The sequence below is a fragment of the Protopterus annectens genome, chromosome 1.part0 (assembly GCF_019279795.1).
Source record: "Protopterus annectens isolate FY-2018-M chromosome 1.part0, PAN1.0, whole genome shotgun sequence".
NCBI lineage: Eukaryota > Metazoa > Chordata > Ceratodontiformes > Protopteridae > Protopterus > Protopterus annectens.
This window is the reverse complement of record NC_056725.1, coordinates 902,817,329-902,831,829: the sequence shown is the minus strand read 5'-3', so window position 1 is coordinate 902,831,829 and position 14,501 is coordinate 902,817,329.

Genomic DNA, 14,501 nt, shown 5'->3' with positions numbered 1-14,501 from the left:
CTGAGCAGCCAACAAGCCCAGTTGATGTCACACACCAGGTTGAGGGCATGTGTATGGGTTAATAGAATGGAGTTTCAGTTGCACTTGTGCAGCAGTCCTGACAATGTGAAGTCCATGATTGCCTTGTATGCCAGACAGAGGTCACCTCTGAGGAGTAGGTATGAAACTGGGTAGAGGGATGGATTTATAGCCTATGTGTGTATGGTAGATGTTTCAGGCCCTAGTATTCACTGGTGGACAACTTCTGTGATGTCCTCAGTTGCTACATGTGCTGTGTGAGGTGAGTGATGAACAGGGCATTAAACTCAATAATGTCCCTTATTGGGCAGAATGCAGGGATGTTATGACCCCATGTCCCTGAACGACATACCCTTATTTATGAGGTGGGCCATGTAAAAGGTTTACCTTACAACGGAATCAACATGGTGGTGAACTTTCATGTTGCCATCAACCTGTGTGCACATATCCCTCACTACTGATTGTGCGCCTAGGATGTTGTTAGTACTGTGATAATATGTGCGGACATCAATCTCCCTAAAGGTGTTGACACTGCATTTCCTGTTATGCAGCCTGAGGCCATGTTTGTGGAACCTGTCATGTGTCTGTGTGAGACCCTCCTAGGCAGGTGTCCACATCACTAGGGAATCCAGTGACAGCATACAGCATGCAGTCATCTGCAAACATAGCCACCCATAACCCAATGGCTGTGCCCTACATATCAGAAGTATACATTACACATAAGAGAGGCCCAAACACAGAACACCAGGTGGCACCATTAGTTATGGGTCAACCACTTGAGGTGGATTCCCCTGTGTGGATTAGGCAGGTTATGTCAGTGTGCCAGCGTGCTACCCCACTGGTAACATATGGTGTGATGCATACTTGGAAGCGTATATCTGTTATGGCCAAGTGGGTTACATTGTCAAAGTCTTTGTCCAGGTCAAGGTAGGCAGTGTGCACTCTCACCCCCACTGCATGGCTTTGGTGACTGTGTCAAAGAGATCAACTGAGTGTACCAGACATAATCCCTTCCTTGACAAAGCCTACTTGTGCGTGATGGAGTGTGTGGAGGTCACCAATGTCCTTGTTAGTGAGGTTCCCTATAAACTGTGCTATGGCCTTGCAGAGCAGCATAGTTAGGCTGATGGGTGTATAATGTGACATATTAGTGGATGCCCTACTTTAGTGTAAAGGGGTAACCGTGGCTGTCCTTCACACAGCTGGGACAAAGGCAGTAGTCAGGCCTCCTTTGAATACAATGCCTTATGGTGTTGCAAGGTCATGCTTGGGGTCATGTAGGATGCATCCTGTGATGTGATAGGCTCCTATGGTGGCTGCATACCATGACTTTCACATGGCAGTGGTGACCTGTTCACTACATATAGGAGAAGGGGGCAGGTACTGGGAATATCCTGATGTACTGATGAGGTACAGGGGGCAAAGTCTACACGGATTCTGTCAGGCATCAGGTATGCTAGACCTACAGCACTGGTACAGGTGGTGTCATTGTCCACCACAAGTGAGTAGATTCAAGTGCTTCCTCTGATGTTACAGACATGTATGCAGAAGGGGTGCTGACTGTTTGTATGTCAACAATGTGGGCTCTGTGTTTGTTGTGCAGGTTTCCAGGAGTGATCCCATTTGCTTGTTCATGCTAAGGAGACATTGCTCCAAAATGGACACCTGCTCCTACTTTGTCTCGGAAAGTGGTATGTCATCCTTGGTATAGACACTATTTCTTGCAGATGTCCACCATACAGGTGTACCTATTATTGCAGAGAATGATGTAGTCCTGGTGGGTATACCTGACTCTATGCATCTATACAAATGCTCATATAGCCCTTGTGTGTATGCATGGATATTGATGTTAGTTCCTACAAAGGGGTTGGGGGCTTTGAAGCTGTGCATACCATCCCACAGGAGACTGCATTACATGTTGGAGGTGTATATTTGCCTGAGCCTAGCTAGATGAGTATTGTGTGAGGTGGTGATTGCAAACACGACCACATGATGGTTGTTTTGCCTTGGAGGATGAAACTGTTTTGATGTTACAGTGGTAACCTATTTTGTGTAATTTCATCTCCAAAAGAACCTCACCTCATATGTGAGTAGCCACAGTTGCACCAAGGTGTTTGCAATTCCAGTGTTGATGGCTCTCTCATCATTTGTGTGCTGGCATGGGTACATCTTCCAATGTATGTTTAGGTTGTTCAAGTAACCCAGGATCAGGTTACAGACCCGAATCCTACTACAGTTGATGAGGTCCATATAGGCAGAATGGGCTTCTGCTCACATGTGCTGGCCAGTAGATAGCCATGGGTTTGCATAGGTGTGTTGACAGTGGTGAACTGCCCCTGCAGTGTCTCCTGTGCATCTTACTGCCTGTACAGCATGGAGGTGTGTATTTGTCTTATATATATACTGAAACCCCATGTCCCATGGCATTACCACCCAGACATTGGAGTCTGACTGTATGATAGGATGGTTGACCAGGTAAGGCTGGGGTGCTCTCTGCAGCTTTGAACCATGTGTCTATGACTGCACAGATGTCAGCCTTACCCAGGGTTAAGAATGCTTGCACGCAGGGCAGCGTCATGTGCAGACTCCTAATGGTTAGCAGCATAGCCTTCAATGTGTGCTAGACTGACAGTTGTATGTTTGTTGTGATAACCTCACCACTTTTCCTAATGAAGGCACTATGTGGATGGTGAGAACCATTGCCACACATGTGAAGGCCAATTGAGACACACGGAAGCCATCTCTGGCAAAGCATCGTGGTCTGTTGACCATATCATACCAGGATCTCAGGTACTGTAACTCTCTGGAATATCACAAGATAACAGGCCACATGTTAAGGTCAATCATTTCCTGATTGCATTGCAGCATCAGTCTGTGTGACAGTGGAATGCTGCATAAGGCTAGGAACATACCTGCTTGGGACACATAATAAGCATGCTCACTCATGTCTGACTGCATACGTATAGACCAGGGAGGTACATCACAGGTCAGGTGTGCCAGCATAGAATGTGACACACTCATGATGGCACCTGTTGGTGAGAGACAGCAGTAAGTATGCGATATGGTGAATTATGTCACCTCACACACAAGTAACTGTGACCATCCACATATATAGTCTGGTGAGAGGCACATCAGTGTGTCTCACAATGGTGTCTCCTATGTGTAATATGTTTGATATGTGTGACGGCTTTGCGGCTATGGTACACAGGTGTCTGGCTATGTGTGGTATGTGCTGTGTAGGGCTGTGGAGGTCATGTGTGGCTTTGCCTCAGAGATCTCCTTTGTTTGTGGATGTGTATGTTGAGGATCTCTGCATATGTGTGTGTGTGTGTGTGTGTGTGTGTGTGTGTGTGTGTGTGTGTGTGTGTGTGTGTGTGTGTGGTTTGTGTGTGTGTGTGTTGTGTAGGTGTGGGTGGTATGTGAGGTGTAATGATTGTGTTGACTACCTGTTCAGGGACAGATATGTGGACTTGACAGGGAGAGAGCATGGACTGTAGGTTCCTAATGTCATAGAATCTCTCACACAGCATGTTCCTTGGTGGTGTTTGTAGATGGTTGTCCATCCCTGTACATGAGACAGGTGCTACACTGTGCCAAGATGCCCATATCAATAAGACTGGCAGGGGAAACTGTAGGACATTGTCCAGCCATATGTTCCAGAATATGAGGGAGGAATGCCAGGGAGACCTAAGGGGTGGCCCTAGAGCCCAGCTGCTTACTACAACAGTAGGAGGCTGGCACCACTGCATACAATGTAGACAGGATATGAACATGCAGTAATAGGTGCAACAGCAACATGCATTTGAACACCTTATAAGACATGCAGAAAGAAACAGGAAACATCAAGATCAGGAGGGCAATGAATGATGCATTGCCACTATGTTGCCGATAGCTACATACATACTGTGGTGATAGATGGTGGGGTATGAAGTGGGAGTTAGCGATGGATAGTGCTGGCAAATGGGGATGTGCAGGGTGTGTACATAATAGTGAGCAATGTATGTGGCCATGTGATGTGTTCCCCTCTTCAGGTCTGTTAGGAGGGTTGTCCCACTGTAAGACTCCACCTTTCTCAGAAGCAGAGACTGATTCCATAATTGATGCAGTGAGACTCCATCACCAGGTCCTGTTGTCAAGGAGTCACCATAACCAGCAAAACATGCTGCACTGTGGGCAGACCTTATGGCATCGGTTAATCATGTGGGCCACCATGACAGGAGTTATGAGCAGGTCCGACACTGTTCCACTGATATGATACATCAAGCATGGCAAAGTGGTGCAGCTGTGGCCAGGGAGCATGCTGGCACCAGTAGAGGGCCTTTTACTCAATTACTGTTCTTGGCCACAGAGGAGTTCCTGGCAAACCTGGGTCCAGCCACCAGCTCACAAGATATGATCGCACCATATGTCATGGCACAGCTTCCACAGCTGAGGAGTGTCCAGGTAAGCCTCCAGTTGTCATCATGTAATACTGTAGCATTCATAGTGGCAGTCTCTACATACCTGTACACATATGTCAGATTAATCTGCATTTGTGGGGGAGTTTCTAATACACACATATGCACACATATTGTGAATGTCAGCAATGTGGGTAGTATCACAGTTTGTACTGTACATGTTGATATATGCACATATCCAGCACCAATGCCACAGTTGTATCTGCTGACAATACCACTCCTCCACAAATCCATAGGTACCTCTGGTGTGACCGGGGTCCACTCTCCTGTGTCGGTGATTGTGGAACTGTTTTCTTATGGCTCATCTATACCCTAGGCATGTTAAGGACTGCCAGTTTGCCATGGAAACAAGCTTAGCCATCTTGCAATACATGCATATTCACTTGAGGGGTGCACTGCCGTGCATTACATTGGTAATCACAGTAGCATATTTACAGGTGCTGTAACATATGTGCACATATTTTTTGTGAAGGCATAGGCAGTCTGCTATAAAGGGATGCATTACTATTGTGGAAATGGGTGCACTGTTTTGTAGGTGAAGGTCTGTCACATGCACTAATATGTCACTTATCTTACTGGTGTATATTTCTAGCAACATTAACTGGACATAGCTGCACTGCATGTTGTTAAGGGGCTGACTTGTGTGTGTCTGTTGTGGTCTGCTTGTGTGTTGTGCCTGGCATCAGTCATAAGATGTGGTCTGTGCAATGCATTTGTGGCACCTACCTGTATGTGTGTGTGTGTGTGTGTGTGTGTGTGTGTGTGTGTGTGTGTGTTTGTGTGTGTGTGTGTGTGTGTGTGGATTAGCAGACATTATAGTGCAGGAATTAATGTAGTCATTTGTAATGTAGTCTTCCTCTCACAGGTGACCATTGGGTTGGACTGTGTCCCCCTCACAACCTGATGTCGGTGTCTCATCAGTTTCTGATGATGATGATGGCCATAGTAATACACAGGTGAGGTTGCTGGGTGGTGAATCTGTCCCATTAGTTGACATCCCACTTCCTCTCTCAATATCTCCGCACACAGTCAGTATGCCCACACATACCCAGTTCCCAGCTACCACTGATATCAGACAGTCAGAGAGTGGTGGCATCGAACAGGAGATTTTAGCAACTATGGCATCTGTGACTGTAGATACTAGCCAAAGCCAGAGAGCTAGTGAGGTCCCACACAGGCAGATTGACAGGGGTGCTCATTAGAGGACTGCCGGCCAACCGGCAACTGTCAGAGGTGTCACTGCATGTGTCATCTGACACATGTTTCGGTCTGTCATGGAGGCGCAGGCACATTGGAAACAGTACACCAGATGGATGCTCAGGGTCATGGATACCAAACTGCCTGGCATGCATGACTCCATCCATGGCATTGGTGATGCCTTACATCATTTCACTGATGTAGTGGATAGACAGTGAGGTGAGACTGTATCAGTCCTTAACCATGCAATGTCTGTGCTTGAAAATGTGGTGGGAGTAGGGTGTCAGACACATGGATGTAGGCCAGCAACAAAATCACCTGTAAGCCCACGTGGCCGTGCACCGTCACACTCCCATAGTGGCAGTACCACCAGCACTACTGAAAGGAGGGTGCAGTCCACACAACAACATGTCAGGCCATGGGCACTTGGTCCTGGGCAGTCCCATGAGGGACACAGACCCAGCAGACACTGGTCCCCATCAGCAAGTAGTAACGCATGTGGCCCTGGGCATGGCGATGCCAGTGCCACTCCTGTCAGAACCAGTTCTCATATTTGTGGCCAGAGACGGTGAACTGTACATTCTGCCATGTATGGTCCACAGCTGTCCAATATACCCTTGTGTAGGGCTGGTGCATGGCTTGACTGTGTACATGCACATACTCAAACATCACTGTTACATGCAGTTCATCAACACACACACACACACACACACACACACACACACACACACACACACACACACACACACAGCTCCTCTCCTTGGCCCAGCTAACTAGCACCCCTCCATACACACACACACAATGTCAACTATGTTGCACAACCTAGGCCTTTGGCAACCACACGGCACACCCTGTGCATGTGATGATACCTGTGCCACATCCCTTTCATCCATACCATTGATGCACAGACATGCTAATATGTGTTTGATGCACAGGGTGAATATAGTACACTTAATGGTAGTTTGTAGTGCAGTTGTTTTATGCCATGTAAGGTGCTGTCTGCTGTCAATTGTCACGAGTACACATCAAAGTGTATGTATCTTTGTGCCATGATGCTGTATTGCTGTTAGTAATGCCGAGTGACTGTTGTCTCGCAGACATACCTCTCAACCTGGAAACATCAACAATCTGGACAAAGGTCATGAAAAATAGGTACAAATCTGTACGCTAATTAACATAAAATTTGCATGCATAATTATGCAATCCCACCCACTCCAGTGGAATTGTGGGATACCAACTTTCAAATGCAAACTGAAGAACAGACACTCAAAATATGGGAATCTAAGTGGACAGTAATAACCTAACTTTTGACCAACATGTGTCCACTGGTGTAACAGTGAGTCAGCAGCCTCACATTTCAATAAGTAGTCTGTGATTCATGCAATTCCTTTAGTTATAAAAGCAATAAATCTTCAAGGAAGGCAATATGGCCAGAAATAAATGGCTGTTGTTCTTAATATCCCATACATCACCATTATGCATCTCATGTGCTCTGGTGCTATTGACCTCCCAAAGGAGAGAGAAAAAAAGCATATTGTCCTTTTACATAGAGCACCTTATTTGAAACATAATGGACAACCTCCAGTCTCAAATACAATCCACAAAGCAAGCCACCTCTAATACAATCCATACAAGACAAGGTAAACACTTAACAATCCAGTTTTAAATGTGATTTATTTTCAACACAGTAATCAAATTTGATATAAAATGGAAAAAAAAAAACACACAAGCCAAAACCATTTGCAATGCTGAAACTGTCATGACATGCAATGACTCGTAAGAATAAATGCTGTTCACTCTTTCCAACTGTTAAAAAATAAGACTGGTTCTCTGCTTTACACCCAGTGAATAACAGAACAGGTGCTGGTTTCCTGTTGCCACAAAGAGCATAAAACAGGTATCAGAATATGAAAAAATACTCTGAAAGAAAACAATAATCTAAGTATTCAGATGAAAGGGAGCATAAACAGGTAAAGTTGTCTACAAGACATGCAGCCTGAAAAAAAAAAAGTAATTTTGACAAGTTCATACACCCTCTGCCACATACAACAGAAATGAAAATGATCAAAACAAGCAGATCACATGTTAATCTAAAATCATTAACAAATATATTGCATCTTTCATGTGCATATGACACAAGGGCAGACAGGGCAGTCAAAGAATCCACAAGAAAGGAAAGAATAAAGTATTCAAGCCAAACAAAAATGATACAGAATCCATGGCTGTTCCTCATCTCTTTTCTTTCCTGTGTTATATAAACATTCTGACATAATATAAAAAAAGACTTAAATCACAAGGAGCTGCATCACTTCCTACTTACCCTACAGCAGGACGATCCTCACTGACACCTGTTCCCTTTTTTTTGTTTGCGTTGCTTGCTTCTTTTTTCCCTGGCAGCTAGACCCTGGGAAAGAGAAAATGAGAGATTACAGAAAACCGCAGGTCCTCCTCATTACCACTTCAGTTTCCACTTAATCCACACAGTCTTCAGTGACAGACTTCCAATCATGTCCTATTACCCAGCTATCCTTTACTAATTCCGCTCCTGCACCATGTATTCTGCCATCCTCATTACATTTCTTTCACATCCACCCATCTTTCTCTGTTTTACAACCAGTTTTTCCTGCTTATACCATACTCTGTATATAAGCTGTAAATCCTATCTGCTTCTAATAATGCATTAATCAGGAGTAAAAAGTACCTCTTAATAGTCAACTGGCAAACATTATAATGGTATACAAATGTAAGAGACCCCATAGGTTAAAGACAGAAACATAAACAAAGTATCAGTTTTAAAAATTGCTTAATTTAAACAGTGATGTAATTTGTATGAAATGAAATTATTTCAACTAGACCCATATACGCGAGTTAATATTAACATAAATTTTCTTGATCCAGGTAGACTACAGGTTTAACTTCATTCTCTCAACAATGCAACGATTCTAAATCCTTTCCCTTTACATTCATCAGAATCCACTTGATATCTAATGCCTAGGCTACAGTTCCGTACCTCCGTACTCACATTTTACCCAGCAGCCCCATTTTCCCCTCAGCCCATCAAACCTCACCTTTCTTGCTGCTCATTGCTCAGCTGAGATTAGCTAACAGTTCTCGGCGTGCCTCCGCTGTGTCTTCTGCAAGAAGAGATCTTGCGAGCAGCGATGACAGCCTGCTGCTGGACCCAAGGGAATTCTGATAGTGAATCCCAAAAATAAACCCCTTTGCAACATGCACGTAATAAGCTCTTTGTGTTCCTAGTCGTGGTTCTTTTTCTTGATTATTGCAGCAGTTGTCATTTAAAAACTGTAGATTAAATCTTATCTGTTGAGTCGTTAAACTCATATGTAGTCACCATCAGCCACTACGAATCATCCATTATTGTAATTTCTGTTATTATTATTTTTTATAGATATTATTGTCTGCAGTGTAGTTTCTCGGGATAATGTATCCCATGCGTCCAGCTACACTTATGACACTTACAGCAGAAAATGTGAATGGGAATCTTAGGAGCAGTCTGCCCATTCAGCACATTGCAAAAGGCAGCTGTTACTATGGGCTAGTACACTAACAGCAGTCAGTTTTCCTTGAGATATTGAATATTGTGATTTTTCACATATTTACAAATGTGTACATGCATTTAATCTAATATTTTGTGCAGACCAGAAAGAAATGTACTCGAAAGAGCTTTTGTTTGCTTATATTTTGTTGACCATCTTTTCTTTCTGTGTGTCATTTAAGGTTTCAACATCATTTACTTAGAATGACCATATACAGATCTCAACCACTTAGCTAAAGAATCATGAATAAAGCCAAAAAGTAATGAGGGACAATGGCCCAAACCATAACTCTTAACTGTGCGCTGCTTCCTTGAGTACAGGGACAGACTTAATTCCTGAGTTCCACTGCCTGTGCCTGCCTAAATCTAAACTAAATAAAATATTAGCTGAGCTGCAGCCTGGAATAGAAATTAATTTAAAACAAACATACACTTTCTGTGCCTGTCTCTGTCACTCTGACAGACTCTGAGACTTTAACTGCCTGGATCTGACTCCAGAGAGCTGACTGAGGTACTGGCACATGCACGAACATAAACAAACCACTCAGAGTCTCCGACTCAGTCCTCAACTGAAATGACAAATTCCGACAGGCTGGCAGGCTGATCACAATGCTGATATCATCGGGCATGCCTCTGCACGCGATGACATCAGCAAAAAAAAAAAAAAAGGATGAAAAACATTCAAAAAGAAGCCAGGAAAATCGGGAATTAAGGGGGCTACTCAGAAATTCGTGGCACCACATTATGTGGACCTCAAAACTGGTAAATGCTGAGGAATTTGGTATGGTTGAGAGGTCTGCAGACCTTATTCTGTTTGTGTTCCAGATGTCTGTGTGTTTATGCCATGGTGACCTGCGGCCAATACAGCAGCTCAGGATGACACAGTGGCAAAGCAGAAGTGTGACATCAACAAGGTATGGCGTGTATATGTGCATGGTTACCTAAGTGTGTATGTGTGAACAGTGTGTGAGGGACAATGAGGGCAGACAATGTAAACTTGCATGCATACCCCTTGACACAGCATGCTACCCCTGATACGTCACCTGGGATTTATGTAGGATCACAGGTTCATAGTATCATAGAAGGTTAGTAGGGTAATGGCCCTGGGGCCCTTACAAGCCTAGGCAAAAAGGAAAAACTGCAGCAAGCCATGTTTGAGCTTAGATATATCCAAAGAAATAACACGAACAGCAGAAATGTTCAGCTCTTTAATAAAGCAAGGCTAAGCTTTCTGGTTTCCCCTTCTTCAGTGCATATAAAATCATTATCAATTAATACATTTAAATAACTGAAATTAAAGAACACGTGACACAGCCAACCAATCAATTTAAAATATACAGAACCAGCACTAATTAATGTAACATCATTTGTTTCCTGTGCAGTACTGGTTTCAAACTTACTGCATTATTTAAACCAGGGGATGTTTCTGCATTTAATCTTAAAATCCATGTTAATTCTATATTCTCTAGTTTATTATTAATATCACCTCCCCTACTATTCCTCTGTAATGTTTTAATAGCCCTAAATTTAAAACAATAACTTACACCCTTCTCTAATATATCTTTAGCCAAAGCATTATTCTCTGTACTTCTTTTTATTTCTGATTTATGCTCTATAATATGGTCTTTCAGCCTCCTATTACCTTTTCCTCTATAGAAACATGAGCATTGTGTGCATGTGGCCAAATATACTACTTCAGTGGTGTTACAACAGGCATAGCAGTCAAACGTGTATTCGATTTTACTTACTGGATGAATAAAATGTATGTCATTTAAAATATCTCTACAACACCTGCAATTTAGGCAAGGGTATGTGCCTTTTCTTGAACTAACATCTTTACTGCCCTCATACAACTCTTTATAACATAACCTTCTTTTAAGATTTGTTTCATTTCTATATGCAAATAAAGGTTGTTCACTATTTGTTTTATTTTGGGCATAGTTAATAATATAGTCCAATTACTCCTTATTATTCTTTCTACATCTCTAGTTCCATTATTATAAGTCAGCACATACCTTAAGCTAGTCTCCTGTCTACCTGTTGAACTTCAAATTGGTGCATTTTCTTATTTATCACTAAAGAATGGAGCTAAATTATTCTGCCTTTCGACTAAAATTATGTTCATACTTTCATATACCATTCCTTCCTCATATCCTTGGTTAATAAACTCCATTGTTATTTCTTCCATCTGATCCTTATTTTTTACGTCATCAGTGTTTAATCTATTTATTCTTATAAACTGACTTTTCACAATGCCCCTAAACACATGCGGGTTATGCATAATCTTCCTTTGTGTATAGCTGTTCTTTTGTACAGGTTTCTTATATACCAATGTTTTTTATACCATTCCCTTTCTTTTCTAACCTTATGTGCAAATAATTAATAGTCTTTGCTGGGTATTCTAACTTAAATTTTAAAAATTCAGTACTACTCTCTAAATATTCAATGAACTGTTTTAAACTACTTTCATTACCATTCCAAATTAAAAAGCAGTCGTCTACAAATCTCTTTTAAAACAAGAGCTCATTTCTAACATAGGCTTCATCCTTATAAATGTATTTTCTCTCCCACTGGTTAAGTACTGGATTAGCATAGGTATTAGCCATGGGTGTACCCATGGCAACAACTGTTATCTCTAGATAGTCCCCAGGATTCAGCACACTCTGCATGGTGTGCAGGAATAGTGCAAGAGCTGATGCAGGCAATATGGCCAACGTGCGATCCAGGAATGAGTTGCCAGGATGTGCACTAGTGTGCCTGCACTATTCCTGCACGGACACAGCCCCTGTATGCTAATTACCTCATTTGCTGGTGAAAACCATGCAAATGAGGTGAATTAGCAATCCAGGAAGCAGGCAGATGTCCATGCAGGAATAGTGTAGACTGCAGAAATGTATTCAGCCAGTAGCTGAATACATTTTTACAAACTACAAAATGGAGGCATGACAGCTCGTAAAAAGCTTGTATTGTAAAGGGTAGGCATGCCAGTGGCCAAATATATGGCCATAGGCATGGAAACTAGTTTCAAAATTATAAAAAATAACTTTTTTTGGCCGATTATGGATGTTTAAGCGTAGGGCAGCGATGCGCAACGGGATTGGCCCGAAAATAAGAAAAAAAACTGGAAATAAGCTTTTAAACCAAAATCATCATTTTGCCATAATAGTCAATGGCATGCATAACACAACAAGACCATGGAATAGTGGTTGCTAAGGGGGAAGGCTGAGTGTTGGTTTTGTAACCATGCATTAGCAGTCAGTTCTATGCAAATGAGAGGAATGATACAGAATCACAGATTTCACCTCAGTGCTAGTTTGCACCCAACTGTGTAGGTGCAATAACATCATGGTCTAAGCCTAAGAGCTAGATGAACTCATGAGGGGAAGTGTCATGACTGTTGTAAGCTTATTGGAGCACAGTGGTCTGTGTTTGTCCTTAGCTAAACACAGCTAAGAAAGGATGTGTGTCTGAAGCTGCCTAGCAGTACTTACATTGCCTAAATGGGTGTGAGCTCCAAGCACCAGGTTTTAAACAAAACAAAACAAAAACAGGAAATAGCAGCTCTATTCACATCTGAAAACTGGGTTTGCACGGTGCACCTCAGGGCTTAAACAGGAAGGCAATGGGAAGGGAAAACAGCAGTAGGAATGTAATCAAGGAGAACTAGCATAGCTGTCAGATGAGATGTATCAGAATCAGCCAATTCCACAGGCAGCAGCCCAGCCCACCACACGACTATAAACTATGCAAACACCTTTCACTCTGTTTTTTCCCACAAACTCTACACCACTGGTGTACACAGATGGGGAAATTTTACCAGACAAAACTAACAAAATGATAGGGGTTGTGTCACTCTCATACATCAATATGTGGAAGAGGCTGAGGTGGTGAGGATGAGAATGCTGATGACCAACCCACAGTGAGGAGAAGGAGAAGAATGTACAGACCCAGGGTAACCTACCAGGGGCTACATGAGCTGGAGATAGTGGAGAGCTGTAGGGTGGACAGGGACTTCCTACAACAAATTATTGAGCTGTGCCGGCCACACCTCACACACAGAACCAACAGAGGGGAACCCATCCCAGTGGATACCAAGGTATGTGTAGGCTTAAGAATACTAGCCACAGGTACCTTCCAAAGGTCAGTTAGGGACATCATGGGGATCTCACAGGCATCAGCATCCACAGTACTTCACCAGTTCCTGGATGCTATGTCAGTACATACCGGTGAGCACATATATTTCCACAACACCCATGAGGCATTGACCAGCAATATGCATTTGTTCCACCAAACAGCAGAATACCCTGAGGTAGTGGGTGGTATAGACTGCATTCACATGCACATCAAAGCACCACCCGGTGTGCGGGGTAGGGTCTACATAAACCGTAAGGGCTTCCCCTCCATCAACTGCCAGGTCATGTGCAATGACCAGGGCATTATAATGAATGTGTGTGCTGGCAGCCCCTGGTAGCTATCACAACTCCCACATTTGGCATATGACATAGCTGTACCAGAGATTTTCCAGTGGGGACATCTCATATGGCCACCTGGTGGGGGATGCTGGTTACGCACTGGAGCCGTGGCTGATGACACCTATCAGAAATGCACACACACCTGATCAAGAACTCCATAATGAGGCACACGCACAAACCAGAATCATAATAGAGCGTGTGTTTGGGATGCTCAAGTCATGGTTCTGGTGCCTGGACATATCCGGTGGAGCCTTGCAGTACACTCCAGCTACATGTACCCACATTTCCATTGTATGTGCCATGCTACGCAATATGATCCTGTGGAAACAGCTGCAGCAGGAACAGCATAGGATAGGGCCACACAGACCCCCAACATTGCCAAGGCCAGCACAGGCACAGACTGACTCAGAGGAGGAACAACCTGAGCCTGCCACTGTAGGCAGAAGGAGGCATGCCCAGTATGCCCAAGCTTTGGTAAAGAGGCAACGCATAGTACATACACTGACATGGTAGGATCCCTGTGAATGACACCTCTCTCTGACTCGCACATACAGTAAAAGGGATGTCAAACATGACACTACCTGTTCTTAACCATGTATAGGGAGTGTACTATGTGCATCCGACATAGTCAGCCCTCCAGCACCATCGTCAATACTGGTACAGCCACAAGGTAAGTCACTCTCCCTATCAATTGCTGAATGGAGTAGTATGTTCTGCTACTTGTATCTATGGTACGGATGTGAGCATGCAAGGGAATCGGGTGGATGAATGGGATGGCAGCAGATAGTAGATACCTATAGT